Raw genomic sequence first — 5,939 nt, forward strand, 5'->3', positions numbered from 1 at the left:
TGAACACACACACACGAACACACACACACACGAACACACACACACACACATGAACACACACACACGAACACACACACACACGAACACACATGAACACACACACACACGAACACACATGAACACACACACACACACACACACACATGAACACACACACACACATGAACACACACACACACACACACACACATGAACACACACACACACACACATGAACACACACACACACACACATGAACACACAAAGACACACACACAGGAACACATGCACACACACACACGAACACACACACAGTCTTCCTTTTCTTCTTGGATAAGACAGACTGAAGAGATTTTATGAACTCTGTCGCCCCCTACAGGACAGCACGTGTCAAGGTCCTCATGTCAATTTCATGTTTTATCATTTCTTTTTTTAATGTTTTGTATCGTCTGCTGTGTGTGTGTGCTGATGGTGTGTATGTTGGGGGGATTTAGAAGGGAAAAGGAATATAAGCCGAGGAAAGGAAACCACGTGGACGCCGCGCGGCGCCCAGAGGAGGCGTTTCCATTTTTCTGTCCCTGTCGTTTTGCATGTTTTTCTGCCACTTAGTGAAAAAAACAAGTTTAAAGATGAAAGCGTGGCATCGTTTGCTCTGAATCTTTTTGGGAACATTTCCACAGAATTCAGTTTTCTGTCATGAAATCAGCTCTTCATAATATTATCATAATATTTTTGGTTACGTGTTGAATAGTTTTCCCTACATAGAGGAAAGAAGTATATATGAGTATATATATAAATCTATAAATGAATTTATCAGCAGCAGTCTGCTGATGTAGTGAATGACCACGGGGTACTGGACTATGGCCTGACAGACATGTAGTCACTCTGTGTGTGTGTGTGTGTGTGTGTGTCTGTGTGTGTGTGTGTGTGTGCGGCCTCTCTTCAAACGTTTTTTTCTGTCCGTTTAGATGAAAACAGTAAAGTAATCAAACACTTCTCTGCTGGGACGTCAGCTGAACACTAACCACGGAGGCTCTAACAGGACCTTTATTTTGAAATGTGTGTGTGTCCTCAGTTGTCTGTTCGGACGGATGTTTTTCCTCCAGATGGACAGAAAGAAGAGAACCTGGAGTGTTGGTACTGGAACGAAGGTTAAAAGGACATCGGTGAATGGACCACTCCAACAACACGTGACTCAATTAGAATATTTTTAATGAGATTTATTACGTAATGTAACTCTGACATTAATGTAACATGAGATCAAAGTGCAGAAGAAAAAGTAAAATACATTTCTGAATAATCTGAGAGCTGCTGAAGGACGTCATGTTTTAACTGACCTGGCCTTGATCCTGGTGTTTGGTCCTGGATCAGCTGTTTCTGATGTTTTAATGTGAGTCATATCCAAACCTGGGCTGAGGCGTCACACTGAGGACTGAAATGAACTGAGTGTGTGTGTGAGTGTGTGAGTGTGTGTGTCTGGGGTGGGGGGGGGTCAGCAGCTGCTAGTTAATAAAGGTTTATCAGTTTGTAGTTTTCCATCGATCACACCGGTGTACAAACCAGCTGACGTAACATCCGCGGTGTATTATAGTAAATAAAACTGATTTTTCACAAAATACTCTAAAACATGTTTGTTTCTCTCCATAATGTTTCCAAATAAAGTTTCTTTTTTCCAAACCTCTGTGTGCTTCTTCATTGATGTTTAACAGAGAACTTCCTGCTCCATAGAGGGCGCTCTGGACACACTCATGCAGTCAGGACTGTCTTTCACTCAGCAGTGTCTCCACAGCGCCCTCTAGCTGAACTGCACTAACATCCAGTATCATGATATGGACAGACGGCAGTGAAGTGTTCTCAGGCTGTGTTCAGACTGTTGTTAGACTGTTTTCAGGCTGTTCTGACTGTTCTCAGGCTGTGTTCAGGCTGTTTTCTGACTGTGTTCAGGCTGTTCTGACTGTTCTCAGGCTGTGTTCAGGCTGTTTTCTGACTGTGTTCAGGCTGTTTTCTGACTGTGTTCAGGCTGTTTTCTGACTGTGTTCAGGCTGTTCTCAGGCTGTGTTCAGACTGTTCTCAGGCTGTTCAGACTGTTCTCAGACTGTGTTCAGGCTGTTCAGACTGTTCCCAGGTTGTGTTCAGGCTGTTCTCAGACTGTGTTCAGGCTGTTCTCAGACTGTGTTCAGGCTGTTTTCTGACTGTGTTCAGGCTGTTTTCTGACTGTTCAGGCTGTTCTCAGGTTGTGTTCAGGCTGTTCTCAGGTTGTGTTCAGACTGTTCTCAGGCTGTTTTCTGACTGTTCTCAGGCTGTTTTCTGACTGTTCTCAGGTTGTGTTCAGACTGTTCTCAGGCTGTTTTCTGACTGTTCTCAGGTTGTGTTCAGACTGTTCTCAGACTGTGTTCAGGCTGTTCTCAGGTTTTGTTCAGGCTGTTCTCAGGTTGTGTTCAGGCTGTTCTCAGGCTGTTTTCTGACTGTTCTCAGACTGTGTTCAGGCTGTTCTCAGGTTGTGTTCAGGCTGTTCTCAGGTTGTGTTCAGGCTGTTTTCTGACTGTTCTCAGGTTGTGTTCAGACTGTTCTCAGGTTGTGTTCAGGCTGTTCTCAGGTTGTGTTCAGACTGTTCTCAGGCTGTTTTCTGACTGTTCTCAGACTGTGTTCAGGCTGTTCTCAGGTTGTGTTCAGGCTGTTCTCAGGTTGTGTTCAGGCTGTTCTCAGGCTGTTTTCTGACTGTTCTCAGGTTGTGTTCAGGCTGTGTTCAGACTGTTCTCAGGCTGTTTTCTGACTGTTCTCAGACTGTGTTCAGGCTGTGTTCAGGCTGTTCTCAGGTTTTGTTCAGGCTGTTCTCAGGCTGTGTTCAGACTGTTCTCAGGCTGTGTTCAGACTGTTCTCAGGTTTTGTTCAGGCTGTTCTCAGGCTGTTCAGACTGTTCTCAGGTTGTGTTCAGGCTGTTCTCAGACTGTTAAGGCTGTGTTCAGACTGTTCTCAGGTTGTGTTCAGGCTGTTCTCAGACTGTGTTCAGGCTGTTCTCAGACTGTGTTCAGGCTGTTCTCAGACTGTTCAGCCTGTTTTCAGACTGTTAGACTGTGTTCAGGCTGTTCTGACTGTTCTCAGGCTGTTCTCAGACTGTTCTCAGACTTTTCAGACTGTTCTCAGGTTGTGTTCAGGCTGTTCTCAGGCTGTGTTCAGGCTGTTCTCAGGCTGTTTTCAGGCTGTTCTCAGGTTGTGTTCAGGCTGTTCTCAGGTTGTGTTCAGGCTGTTCTCAGGCTGTGTTCAGGCTGTTCTCAGGCTGTTCTCAGGCTGTGTTCAGGCTGTTTTCAGGCTGTTCTCAGGCTGTTTTCAGGCTGTTCTCAGGTTGTGTTCAGGCTGTTCTCAGGCTGTTTTCAGGCTGTTCTCAGGCTGTTCTCCCTGTCAGCCTCTGATCGTCAGTGCTGCAGTTCATGCTGCAGCTTGTTGTTTTTAGGTCTTCTGTGTGTGTCTGTGTGTGTGTTTCATACACGCTCATGGTTTATATGAGCCGCTGTGTGAAGGACACACTGAGTTATGAATGTTTGTAATTGTGTTTGCAGATGTCTGAAGTTGGTCGTGATGAAGACAGAGAAGAAGAGTTCTCAGCGTCTGTAAGTTTGCCTGATTCAAAATTTAAACACACACACACTCTCTCTCTTCATGTTAACATGAGAAGCAGAACGTTTAAACAGATAACTGTTCTTCTTCATAAATGTTCTAAAAACAATCAGGGAGAGGAGATTCTCTGCAGTGTCCAGCGGGGGCGCTGTGGCTCCCTGTTGTCGCTGTGCAGTAAAGGAAGAAGAACAGGGAGCAGCTGCTTCTCACCTCCCAGCCTTTGCTCTGTCATTCTCCTCCTCCTCCTCCCTCAGGACGGGGAGCACCACACCCTGTCAGCCAATCAGAGCGCGGCTCCACCTTCTCCATCACATCATCTCAGTTTCCAGGGTAACAGGGTGCCCCCTCTTCCTCGCTCTGTCTGTTTCCACATTGCAAGGTGCCGCATCATCATCGCCGCGGTCTGTCCCACACCGAGCTGCTAGTTTAGTGTTAGCTTCCCCTCTGTTAGCATCACCTCCCTCCCTCCCTCTCTCTCTCTCTCTCTCTCTCTCTCTCTCCCTCCCTCTCTGCAGTGGGACGACGCCTCCCTCCCTCTCTCCCACCTCCCCCCTCTGTACATCCTCCAACATCCAGCAGAGCAGAAGAAGAGAGGACAGCAGCGACAACAAGAAACAGAGATGTGGTACGTGCTGCAGTGTGTGTGTCTGTGTGTGTGTCTGTGTGTGTGTGTGTGTGTGTCTGTGTGTGTGTGATCCTTCCTGGAATGCTGCTCTAATGATGTAGAGAAGGAGAGAGGTGACTCCCAGTGTGCCTCTGCTTTTGTTATGGAGGCCTGCTCTGCAGAAGCTCGCTCTGCCTGCTGCATACAGAAACAGGCGACGCCTCCTCAGGGTGTGCGTGTGTGTGTCTGTGTGTGTCTGTGTGTGTGATGCAGGCCTTGTTTCTGATCAGCAGGTGTGGATGTTCAGTCATTTGCGGGTTTAATTAGCTTGACGTTTTCTTTTCCTGCATTGGAAGCCTGCAGGTGGACGCAGATGTCATGTGACCTCACCTGCTGCTGTGGGGGCGGAGTCTGTGCCGCCGGAGTTTGTGGGTTTAAGTTGTGAGTCAGCGGAAAAAGTTCATGTTTCATGTTTCGATACATACTTAGAAATGACAAAACGACTCCGACACTTTGTTTACATGAGGTGTGAGTGTTGCCATAGCAACGGAGACCAAAACCACGATGGTTGCTGAACGCGACCGACTCACGGGATGAAACACAGCAAGTACACAAGTGGGCTCGACCCATGTGACATCACACAGCAGGAGACGGGCGACACATGGGTGAAACACCGGTGTTTACGCTGCTGTGCGCCCTCCTGTGGCCATGTGAGTAAGTGAGCGAGTAGTAAAACTAAAACTGTCATCGAAGCAGAGAAGACAGGACCGACAGACCTCACAGGACTGGGACTGGGACTGGGACTGGGACTGGTCTGTGGATTTGTGGGACTGTTGGTGTCATGGATGTTGTTTTCTGGATGCTAACAGGAAGTTATTGACTGTGATCAGTTTATTGACAGAAGCCTTTAGTAACTCTGCGTTAGCTCAGCGCTGCTAACAGGCTAACTGTTGGTGTCTGTTGTCCTCTGCTCAGGATGTGATGTAACTGTGTGTGTGTCAGAGGAACGGCGTGGAGGTTACAGAGAGCAGCAGCTCCTCGTTCTATCAGATTAAACAGGGAGAAAATGGCGGCTGCAGGGCATTCTGGGATTAGGGTGGTGTCACTCAGTTTGGTCATTTTGCAGCCAGTGGACTGAAGAAATGTTAATGTGATGCTAACTTACTGCTAACACTGATGAGAGGCTCGCAGCAAGTGTGTTTGCAGCCCCACCCTGAGCTCTGTCAGACATTACTGATGTGCAGAGAGGAGCCGCTGAAACATGAGGAGTCAGGCAGGTCGGAGGGAGGCAGTGAGGAGGAGGAGGAGGCAGGCAGGTCGGAGGGAGGCAGTGAGGAGGATGAAGAGTGAGTGAGGATTGTGGGTAAACAGCTGAAAATGTGAGCGCTGTCTTTGTTTTCCTGCTTGGCCTTTGCTGACATTAACGGCTGGTTTGACCTGGTCACACGTCAGGTTCCTGATGAGGAGGAAGAGGAGGTGTTTCTCCACTGCAGGAACTCTCATGCCCCTCAGTGTGTCTGATTCACAGCAGGAACTTTTGTCTCCCCGATGATGAAGACGAGCAGATTCCGTTTGCTGCAACCTGTGGAGATGTATTGATTTGTTGGTTTATTGATCTGTGAACAGGCTGAAGAGTTCCTGTATAACACCACCCAGAGTTCCTGCAGTAGAAAACACACGTCTGGTAACACACAAGGTTCCATCACACAAAAAAACAACCAAAGGAAGCGTCTCCTCCAT

At 47.6% G+C, this 5,939-nt stretch overlaps 1 protein-coding gene across 1 annotated transcript in view; it reads left to right on the forward strand.

Moving 5' to 3' along the window:
* The first annotated feature begins 3,760 nt into the window (after nucleotides 1-3,760).
* Nucleotides 3,761-5,939, forward strand: part of LOC114427751 (A-kinase anchor protein 6-like) — a 74,557-nt gene continuing 72,378 nt past the window's right edge. Inside the window, exons 1-2 of the mRNA XM_028395965.1 lie at nucleotides 3,761-3,996; nucleotides 4,111-4,220. The gene's annotated coding sequence lies outside the window, so the exon portion shown is untranslated. The remainder of the gene's footprint in view (nucleotides 3,997-4,110; nucleotides 4,221-5,939) is intronic.

This window comes from Parambassis ranga, chromosome 22 (genome assembly GCF_900634625.1).
Source record: "Parambassis ranga chromosome 22, fParRan2.1, whole genome shotgun sequence".
NCBI classification, from domain to species: domain Eukaryota; kingdom Metazoa; phylum Chordata; class Actinopteri; family Ambassidae; genus Parambassis; species Parambassis ranga.